Source organism: Electrona antarctica, assembly GCF_951216825.1.
Source record: "Electrona antarctica genome assembly, chromosome: 21".
Classification (NCBI taxonomy): Eukaryota; Metazoa; Chordata; class Actinopteri; order Myctophiformes; family Myctophidae; genus Electrona; species Electrona antarctica.
In genome coordinates this window covers 20,993,102-21,019,052 of record NC_136802.1, presented here as the reverse complement: position 1 = coordinate 21,019,052, position 25,951 = coordinate 20,993,102, and the positions used below count along the sequence as shown (strand labels likewise).

The following is a 25,951-nucleotide window of genomic DNA, read 5'->3' as shown; positions in this document are numbered from 1 at the left end:
ATGGATGGAGGTGTGGATGGATGGAGGTGTGGATGGATGGAGGGGTGGAGGGGTGGATGGATAGAGGCATGGGTGGATGAATGGATGGAGAAATGGGTGGATGGATGAATGGATGGAGCCATGGGTGGATGAATGGATGGAGAAATGGGTGGATGAATGGATGGAGCCATGGGTGGATGAATGGATGGAGAAATGGGTGGATGAATGGATGGAGCCATGGGTGGATGAATGGATGGAGAAATGGGTGGATGAATGGATGGAGCCATGGGTGGATGAATGGATGGAGAAATGGGTGGGTGGATGAATGGATGGAACCATGGGTGGATGAATGGATGGAGCCATGGGTGGATGAATGGATGGAGAAATGGGTGGGTGGATGAATGGATGGAGCCATGGGTGGATGAATGGATGGAGAAATGGGTGGGTGGATGAATGGATGGAGCCATGGGTGGATGAATGGATGGAGAAATGGGTGGGTGGATGAATGGATGGAGCCATGGTGTGGATGGATGGAGGGGTGGAGGGGTGGATGGATAGAGGCATGGGTGGATGAATGGATGGAGAAATGGGTGGATGGATGAATGGATGGAGCCATGGGTGGATGAATGGATGGAGAAATGGGTGGATGAATGGATGGAGCCATGGGTGGATGAATGGATGGAGAAATGGGTGGATGAATGGATGGAGCCATGGGTGGATGAATGGATGGAGAAATGGGTGGATGAATGGATGGAGCCATGGGTGGATGAATGGATGGAGAAATGGGTGGGTGGATGAATGGATGGAACCATGGGTGGATGAATGGATGGAGCCATGGGTGGATGAATGGATGGAGAAATGGGTGGGTGGATGAATGGATGGAGCCATGGGTGGATGAATGGATGGAGAAATGGGTGGGTGGATGAATGGATGGAGCCATGGGTGGATGAATGGATGGAGAAATGGGTGGGTGGATGAATGGATGGAGCCATGGGTGGATGAATGGATGGAGCCATGGGTGGATGAATGGATGGAGAAATGGGTGGGTGGATGAATGGATGGAGCCATGGGTGGATGAATGGATGGAGCCATGGGTGGATGAATGGATGGAGAAATGGGTGGGTGGATGAATGGATGGAGCCATGGGTGGATGAATGGATGGAGCCATGGGTGGATGAATGGATGGAGCCATGGGTGGATGAATGGATGGAGCCATGGGTGGATGGATGAATGGATGGAGCCATGGGTGGATGAATGGATGGAGCCATGGGTGGATGAATGGATGGAGCCATGGGTGTAGACTATAGGCGTTGAGAGAGGGGGGGGGGGGGGGGGGGGCTATCATATAGGTTGAAAGTGGTTCAACCACTTCAGCCCGATGTTACGGTTGAGCCTGGAGTCCCTCTGGGACTATAGTGTCTAGTGTCGAAAACAGCGGATCGACAAGCTCCCAACGCGGCGTGCTGTGACGCGTTGTGAGCTTGTAGATCCGTTGTTTTCACCTAGATGGAGACAGAGACGGAGAGAGAGAGACATAGGGAGGGAGAGAGTTTATTTTGGTTGATGGAAGGGATGAGTGGATAAGAGAGAGAGAGAGAGAGAGAGAGAGAGAGAGAATTGGAGAGAGGGATGAGGGAGGGATGAAAGTACTGTTAAGTGAATGGAGAGAGAGAGAGAGTGAGTGAGAGAGTGGGAGTTTGTTTTGTTGATGGATACACGGGAGGACTGATGAATGACTGAAGATGGAAAGAGAGAGAGTGACGGAGGAATGGTTCAATGGATGAGCAGAGAGAGAGAGAGAGAGAGAGACATGGAGCGATGGAACATGCAGTCGGAGAGCATGGAAAACAGATGGAGCGAGAGAGGTTGGAGGTAGATCAATGAATCACGAGAGAGAGAGAGAGAAATGGGTGGATAAATGAATGAAGAGACAAGCGGAGGAAACGGACAGATGAATGGATGCAACTATAGGGAGAGATGGACGGAGGTTTGTGTTGCCTATAGACACCCTTGCCTATAGACACCCTTCATGCGTGGGTGTGATGTTTTACAGTGGGTGGACAGCAAGTGTTTCTGTGTGTGTGAGCATGTGTGCGTGCGTATGTGTGTTATTATGACAGTTGCATGTTGTCTATAGCTTCACCTTGCTAGTGGTTTAATATGCTGGGCGTGTGTGTGTGTGTGTGTGCGTGTGCGTGTGCGGGAGTGTGTGTGCGCGTGTGTGGGCATATAGGGCGTGTGCTCACATTGCCACACTGTGTGTGTGCATGTGCGTGTGTGTGTGTGTGTGTGTGTGTGTGTGTAACATTGCACGTTGACATGTGTGCAATGCATCCATGTTTTATTGTACACTGCATACTGTGGTTGTTATTGTAGCTGTCGTTTCACGTTTTTTGCGTGCGTGCGTGCGTGCGTGCGTGCGTGCGTGTGTTCGTGCGTGCGTGCGTGCGTTCGTGCGTGCGTGCGTGCGTGCGTGCGTGTGTGCGTGCGTGCGTGCGTGCGTGCCTGCCTTTGTGTGTGATGCAAACAGCTCCACTTCATTCATATTATGTTCTGTTTTCATACCATCCTGTCAGGTGGATACCTTGCATCTCATATTTCAACTTTTTCCTTTTTTTGCAGGGCAGATTAATGCCCTACTTCAAACAGCCCAACTACAAGTTTGCGGCGCGTCGTGATGTGAACTTGTAGATCGGCTATTTGCACCATTTAAAAAAAACCTTTCACAAATGATATTGAAATGGGAACGGCTATGGACATAGACGGTTTCTATCAGACAGTGACACCTGTCTGTCTGTCTGTCTGTCTGTCTGTCTGTCTGTCTGTCTGTCTGTCTGTCTGTCTGTCTGTCTGTCTGTCTGTCTGTCTGTCTGTCTGTCTGTCTGTCTGTCTGTCTGTCTCTGTCTCTGTCTCTGTCTGTCTGTCTGTCTGTGTATTTAAGTATCCCCATTCGCTGAGAACTCGGTATATATACGTCAGCTGATCAGAAGACATTCCCACGCAGGGATATATAAAACGAGCTGCTAGACGGTAATGGTGGCAAATGGTCTGCAGCATTTCTGTATAGCGCCTGCACTACAGTCTACAGTGCACATCCAGACCGGAGCGATTTATTACCATGTGCGTCGCACTCAGTCACACAACTCGCACACAGATGGCGGAGGCAGCCATGCACGGCAACCAACCTGCTCATCGGGAGGAGCGGTTCTAGGGGTTCAGCATGTCTTGCTCAAGGACGGTGGGGGAAAGCACATTTACTTAAGTACTGTACTGATTCCAAATATTGTACGTTTACTCCACTATACATTTAGGTGAAAACTTTAGTTACTTAGTTCATTTGTAGATTTTGGTTATTATTACATTACATAACTTCAGCCCTATATACATTTCGGCCATTTGAGCTCACAATGTGTCGCGATGTGACGCATTGTGAGCTTGTAGATCGGCTATTTTCAAAAGAGATTCATACAAATGAAGCGACTTGGAACAATGCAAGTTGGAAATGGATGCCCCACCCTGTTATTATGTCTGTGTCCCGTTTATGCCCATATATGGAGTTCTTTGTCAGGCATGCCCAAATATGGAGTCTATGAAGATGTCATAACATCATTGTGATGTCAGAACAGGCCAGCTCCATATATGGAGATCTAGGGGTGATCAGGTGTGACCAATTGGCAAATTTGTGCTGGTTCTGGACAACCGTGTATCCGACTGACTCAAGGCCGGGCGGGCACTGCCCTCCCTGTGGTGGTGTGGAACGTGTGCAGTGTCAAATTTGGAGTCGGTTGGGCGAACGGTCCTCGAGTTACGTGGATTACAGACGTACACATACAGAGACATGGTGCATTTACAGATAGATGTTGAAGCCACTTTTGTCCTTTCACTCGAGTACATTTTGAATTCCGGACTTCCACCTCATCTGAGCAGGCAAGGAGCGAGCATCGTTGGCTCGCTAGCATCGCTGGTGTTGAGGTGTTCCTTGAAAAAATGGCTTCTAAATCCTAACAGTTTTCTGAAAAACCTATGTTTCTATGTCAGTGGTGCTCTACCTTTTTCATGTCAAGGACCCCCAGAATTATCTGTATTTGGCCGCGGACCCCCATATGTAGTTCCAGGGACCCCCCCCCCCCCCCCCCCCAGAAGCACATTTTTGAGTTAAAAACGTTCGCTCTGAAAGAATATATATTCAAAGATTTGCACCACATTTTCACGATTTTTCAAAAGTAGCAGATCTACAAGCTCGTAGCTTGTAGATCTGCTATTTCTCAATATCTAAAGTATAACATATTCCTTAAAACACCAAAAGGGGTTCCCGTCCTGAATAGGTTAAGTAAGACATTTGAGTATATACTTTCCCCACCACTGCTCAAGGACACTTGGTCTCGACACGCAGCCTGTGAGAGGACGAGGAGGAGGAGGAGGAGCCGGGCGGGGAATCAAACCCACCCAGGGGAACTTTGGGCTCCTCCCAGCAGATGGCTCACTCAACCTCCCTGAGGGCCACTGTCGCCACACACAGATTACCTGCAATCACTTTGATTCATTGGTGTGATACTTTATTAAGATGTTTACAATACGTGTAGTACAGTCAAAGGTTTGGCTAAAAGGATAACACAAAAAGCCCTTGCTGCAGTCTGTCTAAACTGGTTTAATTTGACACTCCTCAAGGACCCCCTGGTCAAAGACCACTGGTGGAGACAGACACACTGCAGCAAGGCATGCTCTCTCTCTCTCTCTCTCTCTCTCTCTCTCTCTCTCTCTCTCTCTCTCTCTCCCATGTGTTGACGGTGAGGATTAAACCAGTGTTGCAAAAGCATCAAAACGAAACAAACTGTTCTCTTTGAAAGGACATGATGTCATGTTAAAGCAAGATTTGAAAACTCTCTCTCTTTAGCTGTGTTTTGTGCGTGTGTATGTGTGTGTGTGACGTGTGTGTGCGTGTGCGTGTGCGCGTATGTGTGCGTGCGCACACGGCAATTGAAACTATTACTACACACACACACACACACACACACACACACACACACTCGTGGGTTGATAGCAGGATTATCCAGAGAGAGAGAGGGAGAGCATGTGTGGCTGTGTGAATGCGTACATCCATCCATGTGCATCTGTGTTTCTGTTGATGTCTATTTGCATGTCTGTGCATTTTGTGTGTGCGACGGACACATATATGCCACAGTGAGCATATGTGTCCATGTCTGTGCAGAGGTGTGTGTGTGTGTGTGTGTGTGTGTGTGTGTGTGTGTGTGTGTGTGTGTGTGTGTGTGTGTGTGTGTGTGTGTGTGTGTGTGTGTGTGTGTGTGTTCCGCATCCGTCTGCGTTCATTGGGTGTGTATGTCTGTGCACACATGTCCCGTCTGTGTGTGCATTTTGTGTGTGCGACGGACACATACATATATATGCCACATATATATATGTGAGCATATGTGTCCATGTCTGTGCAGAGGTGTGTGCGTGCGCATGCATGTGCGTGCGTGTGTGTGTGCACATACTGCATGAGTGGGTATGCTTGCATTCATCACTTAGTGTCCATCGTTGTCCATGAGAGAATGTTATATAACCCAGAGGCCTGCAGCAAGGCATTCTCTCTCTCTCTCTCTCTCTCTCTCTCTGTCTCTCTCTCTGTCTCTCTCTCTGTCTGTCTCTCTCTCTCTCTCTCTCTCTCTCTCTCTCTCTCTCTCTCTCTCTGTCTATCTCTCTCTCTGTCTCTCACTCTCTCTCTGTCTCTCGTCGTCCCATCCATCCTGTGCTGGTCTAAGCACAGTAAAATATTGATACAGTTCCTGCTTCCTAGCGGTGTGTGTCTGCGGAGGAAGAGCTCAGCATTGTTCCTCGCTGCGCTGTGGGCAGATTTACTGGGCTTTTATATTGCCGTCTGACAATGAAACCGTTGATGTGTGTTGTTTCTAAATCAAGACCGTAATCCCAGTGAGAGAAGTTGTCCTGTTCTCTAACTTTCTCTCATCAAGGACTCTCAAACTAATATGCATTTGGCCTCAGACGGCCATCAGGTTAGCCAATGTATATATACTGTAGGTCAGGGGTCTTCAACGCTTCTAACGTTATTATTATTATTATTATACATTTTTGTAATAAATCAGGGCAGTATATCTACAGCAGATATGCAGCTGTGCGCCCTGAAACGACTGTTCTGTTGACGAGTCAGAGAGATTGTTTTCTCATGCCAATAAAACTCCTTTGAATTTAAATTGAGAAAGAGAGGAGCAGGTGAAAAGAACGCCTGTGGAGGTGAACGGGACGGCGGTGGGATGGATGCGACAGACACGTTGGACAGCAGCTTGTGTGCGACACAGGCGAGACAAGTGAATAATGCGAAAGCATTATGGCATCTGGTCTGGTTTGGGCAGGGTGGAAGTAGTGCCCATTATGATTTGTGTTGTAGGGCGGGGTAAAGGTGTAGTTCTCCTCCACCCTGAACATCTGTTGTCCCAACTCCATTTAATACAGTACGTCTATGGGTTATTGTTGTAATGATGCTGTGCCTTCGGTGTCAGACATCAGACATGACTCCTTAAATCACACTGCAAGGCTTGTCGTCTGCATTGTTCTGCGTTATTGAATGTTATTGATGCATTGTTATTGAATGAACAACATCTAATATATATCCACAACTAGTCGACTACTTTGTGTTAGTAGTCGACAGCTATTCAGTGGTCGTGTGTTAATACAATAGTGCATAATGCAGTGGTTGGTTGGTGGTGGTGTCCTTACTCTTGTATTGAGACATGTACACCCTGGTGTCACTATAGTTAGGACACTAGGACACTAGTTAGGGCACTAGTCCTCCTAACAGCAGATGAGGAGCGACAGCCCCGTCCCCCGCTATTCACTTCAATAGACGTTGCTTAGTGGCGTTCTGAAGGACCCGGTAGACTGACGAAGTCTTCCGGGTAGTATACATACCCCTCGAGCGTTGATATGATTGGTTGGCTCCTATAATAGTACCCCTCGCGCTGTTCTTGTGGTATACCTGTACGTCACAAATTCATTCATTCATTTAACCTGGGCCTAGCCCGCCTGCAGTGCCAGTTTTGACCACTATACCGTCGCTGGCTTCAACGTTGCCCAGCCGTTCTGGGGGCTTGGACACTAGCGCCGCCATCTTTATTGTAGTCGGACATCATTGCCAATACCTCTCCATTGACAAGGGGAGACAATTAACGGACATAATACCTATCGGATTGTAGCTTTAACTGTAAATCAAAAAAGGAACGTTAGGATTATTTAAACTCTTCCTTCTCCTCGGCAGTGGACACTATGTCAAACGTCATCATCATGCTCCTCGGGGACATTAAGTGTGCCACAGGACACATTTTTAAACTACTATTAGCAGTGGGCAGCCACAGTGCAGACGGTGCCCTATGGAGACCACGCAACAACTCCAGTACACGCCGCCACCTCGTTCAAGGGCAGGAGTATACTGTGTATATGGAGCCTGCGTGTTTAATAATTAATCTTACTATGATTAATAAGTGCAGCTAAATGCGGTGCGGTTGTCGCTCCCTGTGAGAGTTAGGAGTGAGTGACTGAATGCATTCTGTCTGGAGGGAAAAAAAGGCAACAGCAACGTTTGGCGCGGGTTTATCGAACAAATTAACAAACGCATGCTTCTGGTTGTTCTAATATAGGCCTGGAGCAGTGGTTTTCAACCAGTGGTCCTTGAGGAGGTTCCAGGTGGTCCCCAGCTAAATGATGGAGAGCTGTGGACCCTTATACTGTAGATCTTTAACTATTGAGAGCGTAAAATGAAACAAAATGGAGTCAAATTATTGTTAATCCTTCTGAATTACTTAAAGTACATAATGTAGATGAATTGTTATTTTGATCAATGTTTGCCTGTTCTCTCTCCTATCAATACAGCATGGAATTGTGGACAAAATCTTCTACAACTAAATATATACGTTTTGGGTCCGAGAGGCTAAATCTCATCAAATGGTGGTCCGTGCATGGCTCAGAATGATGCTAAATCTCATCAAATGGTGGTCCGTGCATGGCTCAGAATGATGCTGAATCTCATCAAATGGTGGTCCGTGCATGGCTCAGAATGATGCTAAATCTCATCAAATGGTGGTCCGTGCATGGCTCAGAATGATGCTAAATCTCATCAAATGGTGGTCCGTGCATGGCTCAGAATGATGCTAAATCTCATCAAATGGTGGTCCGTGCATGGCTCAGAATGATGCTAAATCTCATCAAATGGTGGTCCGTGCATGGCTCAGAATGATGCTAAATCTCATCAAATGGTGGTCCGTGCATGGCTCAGAATGATGCTGAATCTCATCAGATGGTGGTCCGTGCATGGCTCAGAATGATGCTGAATAAATAATGGACCTTGATATGAACAGGGTTAAAAAGCACTGGCCAGAGGATCAGGCTGTTTGTGTTTCCCCCCTCCAGCTGAAAACAAAAGGCGCTGTTCTAAAACTCTCCTTCAAACGGCCAAAGACATTATTCCAACTCTCTGCGGTGAACCCATTAAAACCGGGAACGCATCTTTGTCATTTTAGATTTTAGCTATGCATTAACACTTTGACGGTGGCTAATTGTTCCACCGCGCGTAATACGCTAAACCCGCTATTTGTTTAATGCGTTTAATTCGCCGTTTTAAAAGAATTAAAAATAAATAGCGGATTTGTCCTGGACCTGGTGACGAGGCCGTCGCGTTATGATGACGAAACCGGAAATCAAGTCATCCTCTGGGCTGCTAGGGCTTCTGGGAAATTGAGCCCAATGCATGTGAACGGGCCGTTTGTTTAGACTACAACATGCTGTGCCGGGTGGTTTCGTTTCGCATTGTTCGCAAATTGAAAATGTGTGTATATATTCTTTTAAAGCAAACATTTTAACTCAAATCTTTGCTTCTTCGGGTCCCTGGAACAAAATATTTAAAATGGAAGAATTTTTACATGAAAAGTTTTAAGCACTAGGCTACTAGTACTGACATAGCAACATACTGTAGATTTTTTCAGAAAACTGTTGATTTTAGAAGACATTTTGTAGAATCGGCCTCAGGTATTAATTGGTTAGAAAAAGAAAGAATCCTGCCTCATCACAGCTTCGTCCTGTCAGGATGTAGTGTTGGAGTTTCCAGAGCCGAGGGTGTGAGTGAAGGAGGGAGACCTGTCCTACTTTTTGAAATGTCTATGGGAAAAATGCATTGGGATTCATTTCCTGGGCCATGGTAGGGGGCGGGACTGCGACGCTCTATAGAGAACGGTGGTTCTCAACCAGTGGTCCTTAATTGGTTCCAGGTGGTCCCCAGCTTAGATTATCATGGAGAGTTGGTAACCAAATGGACCCGTATAGATCTTTAACTCTGAGAGTGCAAAATGAAACTGAATGTAGAACAATTGTTATTTTTAACGTTTGCCTGTTAAATGGTACCACATCAATACAGCATGGCATTGTGAACAAAATTATATCGAACAATAACAAAATAATGGGGAGCCAGTGGTGTGTGTAATGTGCTCATAATTTCCACACACTCATCAGGATCCTAGCAACACTGTTCTGCATGTACTTCTCTAGTCTAGGGGCTCTTGCTATTGGGATCCCGATGAGAAGTGCGTTGCAGTAGTCTAGCCTTGAGGAGACAACAGCGTGGACATGTTTTTTTTCTGCATCTGACAGGGAGAGTGTGGGGCGGAGTCTGGCTGCGTTTCTGAGGTGGAAGAATGAAAATTAAAACCAGGAAAGCACCTGTGTACGATGTACGTTTAGATTTCTGCGTTGGCTATTCAAAAATAGCAAATATACAAGCCGCGTGCCACGCTGCAAGCTTGTACATCTATTATTTGTGTGTGTGAGGATACCAGGTAAACAATGAACCTAGCTATGTCTGTCTAAACAACATGCTATCCAGAAAACATGCTGTACAATTGGTTCGATTTGTACACTCACTGTTAAAGGGGGTCCTTGCAAATGAGACATTTGAGAACCACTACTAGTGGACTCCTAATATGCCATAGTGTCGTAGTAAATAGCCAAGTGTCTGAAGAAAACCTGACATTCAATTATTGGGTAAAGTAAGAAAATGTTTTACTTAAGTAAAAACTTTACTATTAGTACTTTTTCCACCACTGGACATGCAAACGGAATGAAAACCGCCACACGCCGACTTCCTCTGGTGGAATGCGTGTCAGCCTGGCCCCGCCCGGGGATTCAGTGGCGCTGCCTGGCTCCGTTCCCAATGAGCACACTCTGCATCGCCGGGGCTGTGTTTGCGGTGTTGTGACAGCCCGCAGCCCCGGGCTGTAATTGCAGCGGTGGCCTCGTCGCTGAAGCGCTGTCACCCCTGCCTGCATGCCACCGGCCGCCGGTGTTTACACAGAGATCTGTTGGAGGGAGAGGAGATATGTTTTCACACTAAGATTTATTACTGCAGCACGCTTCTTTAGGTCTGAGGACAGCGTGTGATGAATGAGACAAAAAGTTTTACAGCAGTAAAAAAAATAAACCCTAAACAAATGTAATTGCAAAAAATGCTTTAGTTTGCCAGGCTATAAAAGGGAAGTTCTGAAGTGGTTTTCTTTTTTTTTGTTTTGTTGATGTTGTGCAGAAACCTTGCATCTCCTTTTCTTTACCCGTATATTAATGCTCTACTAATACTTAGACTAATACACAGACATAATAACTGGGTGGGTCCAACTTGCATCGTTCCAAGTAGGCCAGAGCCCAACGGGCATGGCTCTAGTCTTTTAAAATCAACGACGGTGTGGCTTTAGCCGTGGTGAATTGAAGGGGACAGACTGACTCACTGTGTCTTTAAGGGGGAGAGACTGACTCACTGTGTCTTTAAGGAGGACAGACTGACTCACTGTGTCTTTAAGGGGGACAGACTGACTCACTGTGAGTCAGTCTGTCCTCCTTAAAGACACAGTGTCTTTAAGAAGGACAGACTGACTCACTGTGTCTTTAAGGAGGACAGACTGACTCACTGTGTCTTTAAGGAGGACAGACTGACTCACTGTGTCTTTAAGGAGGACAGAATGACTCACTGTGTCTTTAAGGAGGACAGACTGACTCACTGTGTCTTTAAGAAGGACAGACTGACTCACTGTGTCTTTAAGGAGGACAGACAGTCATGACTCACTGTGTCTTTAAGAAGGACAGACTGACTCACTGTGTCTTTAAGAAGGACAGACTGACTCACTGTGTCTTTATGGAGGACAGACTGACTCATTGTGTCTTTAAGAAGGACAGACTGACTCACTGTGTCTTTAAGGAGGACAGACTGACTCACTGTGTCTTTAAGGAGGACAGACTGACTCACTGTGTCTTTAAGGGGGACAGACTGACTCACTGTATCTTTAAGGAGGACAGACTGACTCACTGTGTCTTTAAGGGGGACAGACTGACTCACTGTGTCTTTAAGGAGGACAGACTGACTCACTGTGTCTTTAAGGAGGACAGACTGACTCACTGTGTCTTTAAGGGGGACAGACCGACTCACTGTGTCTTTAAGAGGGACAGACTGACTCACTGTGTCTTTAAGGAGGACAGACTGACTCACTGTGTCTTTAAGGAGGACAGACTGACTCACTGTGTCTTTAAGGAGGACAGACTGACTCACTGTGTCTTTAAGGGGGACAGACTGACTCACTGTGTCTTTAAGGAGGACAGACTGACTCACTGTGTCTTTAAGGGGGACAGACTGACTCACTGTGTCTTTAAGAAGGACAGACTGACTCACTGTGTCTTTAAGAAGGACAGACTGACTCACTGTGTCTTTAAGGGGGACAGACTGACTCACTGTGTCTTTAAGGGGGACAGACTGACTCACTGTGTCTTTAAGGGGGACAGACTGACTCACTGTGTCTTTAAGGAGGACAGACTGACTCACTGTGTCTTTAAGGGGGACAGACTGACTCACTGTGTCTTTGAGGACTGACTGACTCACTGTGTCTTTAAGGGGCACAGACTGACTCACTGTGTCTTTGAGGACAGACTGACTCACTGTGTCTTTAAGGAGGACAGACTCACTCACTGTCTTTAAGGAGGACAGACTGACTCACTGTGTCTTTAAGGAGGACAGACTGACTCACTGTGTCTTTAAGGAGGACAGACTGACTCACTGTGTCTTTAAGAAGGACAGACTGACTCACTGTGTCTTTAAGGAGGACAGACTGACTCACTGTGTCTTTAAGGAGGACAGACTCACTCACTGTCTTTAAGGAGGACAGACTGACTCACTGTGTCTTTAAGGAGGACAGACTGACTCACTGTGTCTTTATGGAGGACAGACTGACTCACTGTGTCTTTATGGAGGACAGACTGACTCACTGTGTCTTTAAGGAGTTCCAACACCTCCAGAGGTCTTTGGACAGTGTTCTGCTGACACCTGTGTGTTCTGTAATCAACTGTAGTTGACAGGCACTTACTCACACACACACACACACACACACACACACACACACACACACACACACACACACACACACACACACACACACACACACACACTAATACACCTTACTCATACTCACACACACCTCCACTCTCACATACACTATAATACACACATGCGTGCACGACCAGAGCTAGCACAAGTGCACCAATGCAACACACACACACACACACACGCACGCGCGCGCGCCCGCCCGCACACGTGCACATATACAGTACATGTGATTATGAGTGCCTGACTGTGTGGTGAACTTTTTTGAAAATGTTCTTGTACTTTGTTAACGTTCATTAGAGGGCGACATCTAAATTCAACGGAGTCAAGTGGCGAAAATGTCCGCAAACAAACCTTACACCACTGTCATCGCATAGGTTATGTGAAGAACGTTTTTAACCACTTAGTTATCTATATATTTAAATTGTATTTATTTTTCCTTTTGACCCCTTTTTCTCCTCAATTTAGTTATGTCAATTAATTCTTCCGCCCCACACACTCCTCTGTGTTGTCACTGCTGTGGTACAGTATGCTACTGGCTCACTTCTCAGCGAGGAGCCCCCACCGGGAGGATGTAAGACCCTACAAACATCCTACTGCTCCCGCCCAACACTCCCGGCTGACAGTTGCCGCCCCCAGCAAGTGGGATTCCACGTTGTCTCTGTCGGGTGGAAACCTCATATGTCCAAGACTGTGGTTTTTCAAGATTCAGATAAAATAGATCTACAAGATCAAAACGTGTTGCTTCTGGATGCGTTTCGAGCTTGCAGATCTGCTACTTTTGATGCTTTCGTGTGACGCTGTAGCGTGATCGAGTCGGACGTTCATTTACGAACAAAACCACAAAAAGTTATAATATGGAGAAGAGAGATAAGAGGTCTCTGCCCGACAGCAACAATATTCTTCATTGACTGGAGTGTCTCAGTGCTCTATACCTCTGCTGCTATTGCAGTATGAAGTGTCTCAGTGCTCTATACCTCTGCTACTATTGCAGTATGAAGTGTCTCAGTGCTCTATACCTCTGCTGCTATTGCAGTATGCAGTATGAAGTGTCTCAGTGCTCTATACTGTACCTCTGCTACTATTGCACTATGCAGTATGAAGTGTCTCAGTGCTCTATACTGTACCTCTGCTACTATTGCACTATGAAGTGTCTCAGTGCTCTATACCTCTGCTACTATTGCACTATGCAGTATGGAGTGTCTCAGTGCTCTATACTGTACCTCTGCTACTATTGCACTATGCAGTATGGAGTGTCTCAGTGCTCTATACCTCTGCTGCTATTGCACTATGCAGTATGGAGTGTCTCAGTGCTCTATACCTCTGCTGCTATTGCACTATGCAGTATGGAGTGTCTCAGTGCTCTATACCTCTGCTACTATTGCACTATGCAGTATGGAGTGTCTCAGTGCTCTATACTGTACCTCTGCTGCTATTGCACTATGCACTATGAAGTGTCTCAGTGCTCTATACCTCTGCTGCTATTGCACTATGCAGTATGGAGTGTCTCAGTGCTCTATACCTCTGCTACTATTGCACTATGCACTATGAAGTGTCTCAGTGCTCTATACCTCTGCTGCTATTGCACTATGCAGTATGGAGTGTCTCAGTGCTCTATACCTCTGCTACTATTGCACTATGCAGTATGGAGTGTCTCAGTGCTCTATACCTCTGCTGCTATTGCACTATGCAGTATGAAGTGTCTCAGTGCTCTATACTGTACCTCTGCTGCTATTGCACTATGCACTATGAAGTGTCTCAGTGCTCTATACCTCTGCTGCTATTGCACTATGCAGTATGGAGTGTCTCAGTGCTCTATACCTCTGCTACTATTGCACTATGCAGTATGGAGTGTCTCAGTGCTCTATACTGTACCTCTGCTGCTATTGCACTATGCAGTATGGAGTGTCTCAGTGCTCTATACCTCTGCTGCTATTGCACTATGCAGTATGAAGTGTCTCAGTGCTCTATACCTCTGCTACTATTGCAGTATGGAGTGTCTCAGTGCTCTATACCTCTGCTACTATTGCAGTATGAAGTGTCTCAGTGCTCTATACCTCTGCTGCTATTGCAGTATGGAGTGTCTCAGTGCTCTATACCTCTGCTGCTATTGCACTATGCAGTATGAAGTGTCTCAGTGCTCTATACCTCTGCTGCTATTGCACTATGCAGTATGGAGTGTCTCAGTGCTCTATACCTCTGCTGCTATTGCACTATGCAGTATGAAGTGTCTCAGTGCTCTATACCTCTGCTGCTATTGCACTATGCAGTATGGAGTGTCTCAGTGCTCTATACCTCTGCTACTATTGCACTATGCAGTATGAAGTGTCTCAGTGCTCTATACCTCTGCTGCTATTGCAGTATGGAGTGTCTCAGTGCTCTATACCTCTGCTGCTATTGCACTATGCAGTATCAAGTGTTGCGGAAGCAGAGCGAAAGGTTTCATGTATTTCTTTTCATATTTAGCCAACGCATTTTCAGCAGCAGCTACAAACGTTGGATTTGCTTCGTAGCTTCAAGTTGCTGGCTTCCATTCAAAATGAATGCTAGACTGTATCTTTACATCTGCCTGTCTGAACTGAGCATATACGAATCATTGACACTCCCAAACAGAAGATCACTTATTTCAGGGCGTTCGCATGGTGATGTGTTTTCGCACGCATGCACACGTTTTGTTGCTAGTCTGGGTTGTACTGTCTGCTTGTTGTTGTCATTGTATTTTTAACGGCGGAGTGTGTGCTGTATGTATCCATGACATGACACATGGATACATCCCCCCCTGGGGACAATAAAGTCTATCCTTTACCATCACGCACGCACGCACGCACGCACGCACGCACACATACACACACACACACACACACTTGACACCTTCAGCATTTGACAAGTGCTTGTATCTTTACATCTATAAGCCACTCTGGCTCAGACTGTTAGCCAGGGGGTGTGTGTGTATGCGTGTGTGTGTAATAGGCCCCACTGAAAGCTTTGCTTATTGTGTGTGTTCAAAATATGACATTGTATAGAGTACATGCCATATAGATGTAAATGTCATAGGACACGCACTTGCGCACGCACGCGCGCACACGCACACACACACACAGAGATGATGTCGCGATAATGGTGTTAAACGACATGGAAGTTAATCTTATATGGTTAATGCCAGAATCTTATACGTATGGTTAGAGCCGGATTAGGGGCAGCGTGTCTGCACTGCAGCCAATGCTTAGCTTTATGGCTCAGGAGGACAGAGTCTGTTACACCAACCAAACTCTCCTTCACCCTCCAGCGTTCCACTCTCCCTGTACTACTTGACACCTTTTCCTCTCCACTGGGTAGCGATTAGGGGTCATCAACATGTCTGTAGTAGTGTAGTACACGGACACAATGTTCGGGGGCAAAGACTTGGTCTTGTCCGTAGAAAATCTGTGGATTTTCTTACAAGTTGTGATTGATTGTCTCACACAGATATGCCATTGTGCCCATATTTTTTGCCTGATGAAATCAGTATTGGTCGTCTCCCAAAGTGAGCCTAAATCTCTATATTACAAGAGCTTTTCTGAAACCGAGTGGCAAATGTCTGCTATGGTGAAATAACCAGCCTACATTTAAAATGATCGGAATACCCCTCGCCGACGCTTTGAGGCACAGTGGATGCGATGGGCTGTGCAGATAAGGCTCTGCTCTCTGCGTTAAGAGTCTGAAATGTTATCTCCTTAAAACCTTTCCTCCTTTCAGTGGAGAAATGAAGCATAATCCGCCCCCACCAGCTGGATTGTCTTTAAAGACATAGTGAAATGAGAAATGTGTTTTTGTGTATTTTTATATCCAAAACATAAAAAGCCAATTTCAATTACTTTTTTTTCCTCTTTTATTTAACAGGGACAATACAAAAAACAATGTATCAAGTTGTAAAAACATGAAACCGTTAAGTTGTACATAGGGTTTATAGCCAAGGCTAATTTGCAACCCCAGTCCCTGGTTAGGCCTTTCTATATACAAATGTGATCTACCATACTAAAAACAATCATTTACAGACAATACATGCAAATGCATCTAATATCTAAAAATATTTTACAACAAAATTACAGTACCCAATACATTAACCTACAAAACAAAGTAAACATAATCACTCAGACTTCCCTTGAACGAAAACGTGCTGCCTGATGTCGATGACATTAAGATAATCATGTGGCGACCCCCCCAAAATAATTTGCGGCCCCCCCGGCACTAGACTAGACTGTATGTGCTACTCAAGTCATTTTGTGTTTCTTCCCCAATTTATTCTCTGCAGAGCTGTAGTTTGAAAATGGCCATAAACGTAACCAAAGATGAAGGGACTGCCGTTCCTGCTCGCCTTATACCCCTCCTCCTTATACCCCTCCTCCTTATACCCCTTATACACCTCCTTATACACCTCCTTATACACCTCCTTATACCCCTCCTCCTTATACCCCTTATACACCTCCTTATACACCTCCTTATACACCTCCTTATACCCCTCCTCCTTATACCCCTCCTCCTTATACCCCTTATACACCTCCTTATACACCTCCTTATACACCTCCTTATACCCCTCCTCCTTATACCCCTCCTCCTTATACCCCTTATACACCTCCTTATACACCTCCTTATACACCTCCTTATACACCTCCTCCTTATACCCCTTATACACCTTATACACCTCCTTATACACCTCCTTATACCCCTCCTCCTTATACCCCTTATACACCTCCTTATACACCTCCTTATACACCTCCTTATACACCTCCTTATACCCCTCCTTATACCCCTTATACACCTCCTTATACACCTCCTTATACACCTCCTTATACCCCTCCTCCTTATACCCCTTATACCCCTCCTCCGCTCCCCGGGAGGATTCCCAAACATACCGCCGTCCCGCTTGGCTCAAACGCCTCACTGCGGCAAGGAACACGGATGTGTGGATGGAAACTGAGGAAGGAGGGGGATGTGTGGATGGGAACCGAGGGGGGGGCGACAATAATTGGATTGAGACCTCCCTATAGCTCGGTTCCCATGGCTCTCTCTCTCTCTCTCTCTCTCTGCACCTAAACTGGGGCGCTAACTGTCAAGTCTGGGCTCGTCTAGGTCAAGACCACCCCAGCAGCGCATGGACCCTCACCATAAAACAACCATTAAAGGATTTAAAGCTCTTCCTGATGAATCAATTGTCGTCGCCTGTCCGACATAAACTTTTATGTATCTCGTACATTTCAGGTTTTATGTGTTTTCGTAAACCAATGGCCTACTTTGTCACCGGCAAGACTTTTGCACGAAAGTAGTGCAAATAGTAGATCGACAAGCTCACGACGCGTCGTGATTGTAGATCTGCTATTTGTGGAGTTCGGTGCCTTGCATGGTTTCCTCCGACATCGGTGTATGAATGTGTGTGTGAATGGGTGAATGCAATGCACAATCTATGTAAAGCGCCTTGGATAAAGGCTGTATATAAATGCACCATTTACCATTTTAGTCGGGATCGTCTGAACCCCCGGCTCACTTCCTTTACCTACTGTATACGCCTATATAGCCACATTGTTTTGGGCTATTATATATAGGCCAGGATCAAGTAGTGTCCTCCAGGCATCCCGGCGCTGGGCCAGCTTCTCCTGCTGTCCCCATGCATGTGGCCAGCTCTCTTCACATCTGCATTCAGGTCAGAGCCGCCCCGCCAGGTGTTTCTGGCTCTGCCCCTTCTTCCTTCTCCCCTGTGGGCTCCAGAACCCAGCATATATTTAGACCCCGACTGGGGAATTGTAGAACTATATTGTTATTTTATGCTTGTTTATATCTAACCAACCGGTATATTTTCCATCATTTATAGTACTCATATAATACATTATGATATGACATTTTATTTGGTTGCCAAGATGTCTCAGCTTGGCCAACATAACCTGGGGTGCTATGGGCCTCTGCATGGAGCCATTCGTTTTTTTTTGGACGGTGCTTTAGCGGTTTTGTTTTGAATTCTGGGAATCGCAGTTCTACAGACCATAGACAGGCGGCCAGAAGAAGTGTTGCCAAAAAGACTATACTAAAATGAATGCTACACTATATGATAACCACTATATAATAACCACTATATGATAACCACAAATTGTTTTCAAAATTCTTTAAAAAAATAGGCAATCTACAAACTCACATTCTTTTCACACATTCTTCTTCACACTCGAAGCACACGCTTTGAATGTTATCAAGCGATAACCAGTAGGAACCAGTAGGTTCCTTATCACTCGAATACAATCAGGCCAGCAGGCTCGCCTGGAGCTGACTGCATGTATACTGGCTGTGATTAGTAAACACATAAGTGAAATTACTGCCGCCGAAACGAAAACATCGTGAAACTGACTTACGTGGCCGGTTAAGACTGATATGAGGTCAGGGGACTTACATGGTTAAGACTGATATGAGGTCAGGGGACTTACGTGGCCGGTATAAGACTGATATGAGGTCAGGGGACTTACGTGGCCGGTATAAGACTGATATGAGGTTAGGGGACTTACCGCTGGTTAAGACTGATATGAGGTTAGGGGACTTACCGCTGGTTAAGACTGATATGAGGTTAGGGGACTTACCGCCGGTTAAGACTGATATGAGGTTAGGGGACTTACCGCTGGTTAAGACTGATATGAGGTTAGGGGACTTACCGCTGGTTAAGACTGATATGAGGTTAGGGGACTTACCGCTGGTTAAGACTGATATGAGGTTAGGGGACTTACATGGCGGGTTAAGACTGAGGTTAGGGTTAGAGTAGGGTTAGATTTAGGGTTAGGGTTGGTAATAGTCGGACAATGCGACGGATGTCTCTGCGGTTCCTAATCAAAGCCAGTCGGCTCCATGGTGAGCATTCGACTATAATATGTTAACTTACTGGTGCTTATCGCTTGATTTTCATACGAGTCCGTTATTCAAAATGCTACCCAATTTTATTTTTGTTTTTCCCTCCCCATTTGCCTATAATGATTTGCCCCAATTTGCGACGGCAAGGTTAAAGTGCTGTACTGTCAAGTGTGTTTGTTATGTGTGTGTGTGTGTGTGTGTGTGTGTGTGTGGGGGGGGGGGGGGGGGGGGGGGGGGGTGTCCAGACCACCCCAGCACAGACCCTCCTAATCCCCAACAGCCAGCCAGTCATTACACCCCCCCTGTACATGTCCATTCAGGAGGAAGAAGTGATGGACACTTTGATGCATTCCTTCCAGAAAACACTAGTGTTTATGTCTGTGTTTGTGCACACATAGACACACACATATGCACGAACGCACACACACATACACGCGTGCATACACGCACACGCGTGCACAAACACACATTTAACATCTTTATTTGCATTCACATTTAACAAGAAATTCTTGAACACAAACAATAGCAGATGCGCGTGTTTCAGGATACAGATCATGGGTACAAGAAGCATTGCCTTCTCCATATATGGTGACTGCCAATTATTGCAGACACTGAACAGAATTTTGCCAATGCCTTAGCTGCAGGCCCCTCATGACTGATTTATGGACATTACCAAGGCTTCCAAATATGAACACAAGTAGTTTACATTTGTAGCCAAGCTGTATAATTGTATCCTTAAGACGTTGACTTAAAGGGGAAAACCACCCATTTTCAACATTTTACCATGTCATTAATATACCTTAGAGCTGTTGTGTGGAAATAATAAAAAAGTCCCACAGAATGGGGGGACTTTTTTATTATTTCCACACAACAGCTCTAAGGTATATTAATGACATAGTAAAATGTTGAAAATGAGTGGAATGCACCTTTAAGCACCTTGGTAAGGAATGCCTCTTCCAGAGTGTGGTCAAATGTACATGCCACTTCCAAAATGGTCACTTCTCTACTGTCCTAGTGTCCTCATCAACAACACCAATATCTGGTGTATTTGCTGTGACATCTGAAAAGGCATACTTTTCATTATTGTGCATGAACATGGCAGTTTATGCATTTTGGCAGATGTTGAAACATAGTATGAACTTATGTCTTTAGCTAATAGGTCAACAATTCTGTCGTGTCTAGCAATGTACATTCCCTTATATACATAGCAGCTATTAAGAATATGTGACAGTGTTTCTGTAACTGGAGTGTGGTCATGGTGCAGACACTGAGGAGGAAACGTGTTAGGGTACCACAGTGAGAGATTGAGTCTGCTTGGAAGGACCTGTAATCTGGCTTTGACTGTAAAGGTGACTATATCCTCATCAACTGCATAATTCTTGAATATTGTATGAGATACGGTGACACACGCACGCACGCACGCACGCACACACACGCACATGCAGAGAGGACTTGTGCACGTACACAAACTCAGATATGGACTGGGATAGGGGGAGACACCAGAGAAGCAACAATGGTGTCCCAGTTGTGATGAATGGGAAGCATTGTTGTTGACCGGTCTGTCCTCCGTAGCGGAAGAAAGGATGACCCAAATCTGACAGACGCATCGCATCAGGGGGGATTGACCCAGGATAGTACAGTAGTGTAAAAAACACACACACACACACACACACACACACACACACACACACACACACACACACACACACACACACACACACACACACACACACACACACACACACACACACACCATCTTACGTATCCTTAAGCGGTTACTCCAAAGACACATCTACTTCCCCCAATGAACACATACACGCACGGCGCACGCACGCACATAATCACACACACAAATAAGATACCAGATGCTTTACATCAGATACCCTGACAGATATTAAAGCATTGTGCAAATGCTGTATACATTATACAAGCCGTCGGGTGGAAACCTCATATTATGTCCGAAAGCATCAACAGTAACAGATCTGCTACTCTTGATACTCTACGCTTTTGTGTGATGCTGTAGTGTGATCAAGTAGGACGTTAATTTATGAAAAAAATGATATGTAGCTTGCGGAGTTAGTTCAGTCAGATATATGCGCCTTCATGCTATGCTCAAGGGACATACATGTACTCAAGGGGTTAATATGCTGCATTACTATGTGTACTATTGAACTCAAAAAGATAAGAGGTTTCTGCCTGATAGTTTTTTATTTGTTGACGACATGTCAATATATTTAGTCTTAGTTTTAGTCATGATTAGCTTAGTTTTTATTCCGTTTTTATGTCGTTTTCGTCAGTGGAAAAGGGTAGTCGACAAACATTTTTGGTCAGTTTTAGTCAACATAATTAACGCACGCACGCACGCGCGCGTGTGCGCGCGTGTGCGTGTGACTGTGCTTGTGTGTGTGTGCGTGTGCGTGGGAGTGACAGAATACCTTTACCCCTCTCTCTCTCTCTCTCTCTCTGTCAGCCTGCAGCAGTCATGCTCCCTCACCCCCCCCACCCTGTCTGTCCTCTGAAAGAGGAGAGCATACAAACATCCATCTACCTCTGCTTATCTCCCATCTACCTCCATTCACCCCCCACTGACACCCTCCAGCCAATGGGGGTCTGCTACTCACCCCCCTGGGTTCTACTGGTACAGCATTTTGTAGACTGCCTGAGGCAGAGTCTACAGAATGCCTTCGAAATCAGTAGTTCTCACACTTTCACGATTTGTTAATATATTCAAACATAGCAGATGTACGTACAAGCTCGCAGCGCAACACGAAGTGGCGCGCTGCAAGCTTGTTCGTCTGCTATTAACAGCCGACGCAACACAAATCTAACCAGGCTAATGTTGCGCCGTTCATACAAGGCATGTGCAAAGATCACAGCAGAATTTGTCACATTGTTGCTTTGTAAAAAGTGTGTGTCCGTAGTGATGTGTGTTGGAGCCGCGGCCGCCGGTGGGGGAGAAAAAAACAACAACAATCCAGCATGGAGTCTCAACTGCGAGTCGTATAGGCATTATTTATATGCATTGGAAACAATGGAAACGGACTAGAAGAAGACAAGTTTCAGCCAGAACAGGGTGAGAAAAAGCAGGGAGGGGGAATTAAAAAGAATGCAGCTACAGACACATGGAAGTTGAACCCAGCTCAGCTTTGATTGATTGATTGATTGAAGAATTTATTAACAGTTTGCAGAATTACAGTACATTTCAAGCACAAACTCAATACAAAGGCTGTTAACTGTGAGTGGACGACCCAATTAAGCATTAGGCCTACACTTGTTTCCAATAGGGTCCACCATGTTCAAATCATCAAAACATTTAGAGACGTACAAATAGACACTTCTATAGACAGAACAGGAATTCATCATAAAGGAGGTAAAAAGGGAAAAGAAACATACAGTGAGGGGAAAAAAAGGGGTGGGCGGTGGGGGGGATTCACGTTCAGCTCCGTTAATTTGTTTGTTTTCCTTGGAGGAGCTGCGTTGGGTCCCCAAGTCGGCTCCGTGGCCGTACCTTGAGTTGGCTGTGTGGCCGTGACCAAAGCTTCAATTTGTAGCTTTGCATCTTTTGCAGCAGCTACAAACGTCGGATGCATCTTTGTATCTTCATGTCGCTGCATGGCTTCCATTGACAATGAAAGGTAGACTGTATCTTTGCATCTGCCCGTGTGAACGCACCATATTAGCAGGAATCACGTTGATGGATGTTGCGCTGTTTCTCTTGCTGTTCTCGCTGACACAGTCTGTTTTGCCGGGCGGTTGTTGTGGACAAGGCCAATCTCAATTTGTAGTCCGTCATACCTGTATGACGTTGTCCTCGCGCCGAAAATAGCCTGTAGGTCGGCTATTTTCTGCATTTGACACCGCCGTACATTCAAGTGTAAATCACCCTTAACCCCGACCACGATCATGCCTGCATGATGTGCAAAATAAGCTAGCAACTTGCAGGATATTGTACAGCCATATTGTGTGTTATTTGAGATTGATTGATTGAATACTTTATCAACAGTTAATAAAGTTAAGTACAGTTCAATACAAGGGATTAAAAACCCAAGAAAACATGTGGCTTGTTTCCATAATTGGGGTCCTTCATATTCAATTCATTGGAACATTTAATGACGTACAAATAGGATTTGGTTGCTCGAGATGTTCAGTTGTGGATAACAATTAGTTTTATTTAATAAGTAATTGGCAGTGCATGGCAGCGTTGGCTGCAGATCGGACGTTCCGTGTTAATGAATGCAGCCTTTAATTCTCACTGGCTGGGTGTGCACGGATTGGCTGTTTTTTTAATAGCCAACCCTAAAATATAAAATGACACGCGGATGCTTTCCCGGTTTTAATGGGTGAATTTCCTCCCCGTCATCTTTATTTCGTTGTTTCCACTTCTCGCTGGCTGTGTTAGTGTGATGAGTATGATCTCACTTGCTAGTGTCAGTGAAAGTGTCTTCTTGTTCGTGTTGTGTATCAGCATGGGCGGATTATGGCGGTGGTTGTCAAAGTGGGGTCCAGGGACTTATTATGGCTCTTATTTTCACCAGTGCTTATCGCTAAACTAATTTGCCTTTTCTTACAATTTTGAATAGTTCAAAGAGCCGACCTACAAGCTCACAATGTGTCGATGTAGATCGATTTTTAAATGTTTTTCAAAATAAAAGTAAAAAAGGCAAAGTGGTTTAGGGAAAAGGGGTACTATATGGCACTGATGAAAATAGGGTCCTTAGTACCCATATAGTGGTACTGCACTAGTCTAGTGTACAGTATAATATACAGTAATGCAGTTAAAACTATTATCGTTTCTGTCGGCCAGAAACCTCTTATCTCCATATTCTAATCTTTTGTGGGGTTTTTTGTAAATTAACACCCTATACTTGATCAAAGTAGCAGATCCGCAAGCTCGGAAACTGAGCTCGTGGTTCTACTACTTTTGATTTTAATTAGAAAAGTAACAGTCTTGGACATATGAGGTTTCCACCCGACACTAGTAGAGACGGTATAATAAAATAATGCAGTTTTTCTTACCGTAGCATATACTGTAAAAACAAAAAGTGGCAAACAGGCGGCCTCTTGTTTTGAGCACACCTGCGGTTTAATATTATTTTATTTTCCCCCACACAGCTTGTGATGTATCTCTGTGCTTGGCTCTTGTGCTTGGCTGGGTAGGTCCCTACAGTACAGTATGTCAAATGAACGTACAGTATGGTAAGCTGTGGTTTGCACTATAGCTGACAGGACAGTTCCGATGGCCGGCGTTACCGGGAATTGACGGGAATTAACATTTTGGATCTCGCCCTTGCTGTCTCTGCATTGGCACAGGCACAGTGTGGTGGAAAGTAGCTAAGTACATTTACTTAGGCTATACTGTACTTAAGTACAATTTTGAGGTATTTGTACTTTACTTGAGTATTTCCAATTTACAATACTTTTACTTCTACTCCACTACATCTCAGATCCAAATATTGTGCTTTTACTGGATTGAGTTTTACAAATGACAAAACATACAGTAACCACTTCAACCCTATTTGAAGATAGCCGATCTTGCGATGCATTCTGAGCTTGTAGATCTGCTATTCTCAAAAGATTTTTAGCCATTTGAAAAATTATATAATTTTATAATGAGTACTTTCTACTTTTGGTACTTTAACTCATTCAGCGCCACGTTTAATGTCAAGTGCCACGCTTTTCAGCCGCCAAGCTCTTGTTTTGAAGAGCCACCAGCTGATTTGATGAACCGGACGTAACAAGCAATCATTTCCGGGGCACTCGCTAGATACTTTAGTTTTCATCACAAGCGCTGATACGGTACCGCGAGGTCGCGGGGATGTTTTATTGAGCTCCTACAACATCGATGTTCTGTATGATCACCTCAATCTGAGCTTCGATTTCAGAGATAAACACTGCTGAAGATCGTCGCTAAAGGGACGGAGGGAAAATAATCAATGGCGTCACCAACGCGGAAGCAAACTAAACCGTTGCTGGGCGTGGGCAACGGGTCGGAGACGCCAAGAACCGGTAAAAATGATACTAGCGATGCTGGATGCATTATAAACTACCGGGTCTTTTGATGTCATCCTAGACGAGCCAGGACTTTGTGCACATGCAGCAGTCTGGCACACTCTCCACTTCTGCCTTTTGTTGACTTATTGTTCCATAATTGGCTGATGGTGGACTTTCTGCAGCTGGGTGTTTTATAATCAGTGGTGTAAAGTAACTATTTAGGCTACTCAAATACCGTACTTAAGTACATTTTTTTTTACTTTACTGGAGTATTTCCAATTTTCAGTACTTTTAGTTACTAGTTCATTAGTAGATTTGGATTATTACTATTATATATTATATTACTAATTCATACATTAAACAACCTATACATCTACAAGCTCACAATGTGTCGCAATGGAACACATTGTGAGCTTGTACATCGGCTATATACCTGTGAAAACGTGTGAAATGGGACATTCTGCATAATGAGTATAGTTACTACTTTTGGTGTCTTTTGATACCAATGCTTTTGTACTTTTTCTCAAGTAAATTTTGAATTGTGGACTTTTACTTGCAGTATTGATACTTTTACTTAAGTAAAAATGTTATACTTTTTCCACCACTGTTTATAATCAATTATTTTTAGACTAGCTGTTCTGTCTAATCCCAGCGGCGCAGGAAGTGTAACTCCCTCCTGTGAATACAAATAAGCCTGGA

General features: G+C 45.1%; 1 protein-coding gene across 1 annotated transcript in view; it reads left to right on the top strand.

Annotated features, from left to right (window-relative positions):
* nhsl2 (NHS-like 2) overlaps positions 1 to 25,951 on the top strand; it is a gene marked incomplete at its 5' end in the record, with an annotated part of 170,799 nt that overhangs the window by 111,777 nt on the left and 33,071 nt on the right. The window lies entirely within an intron of this gene.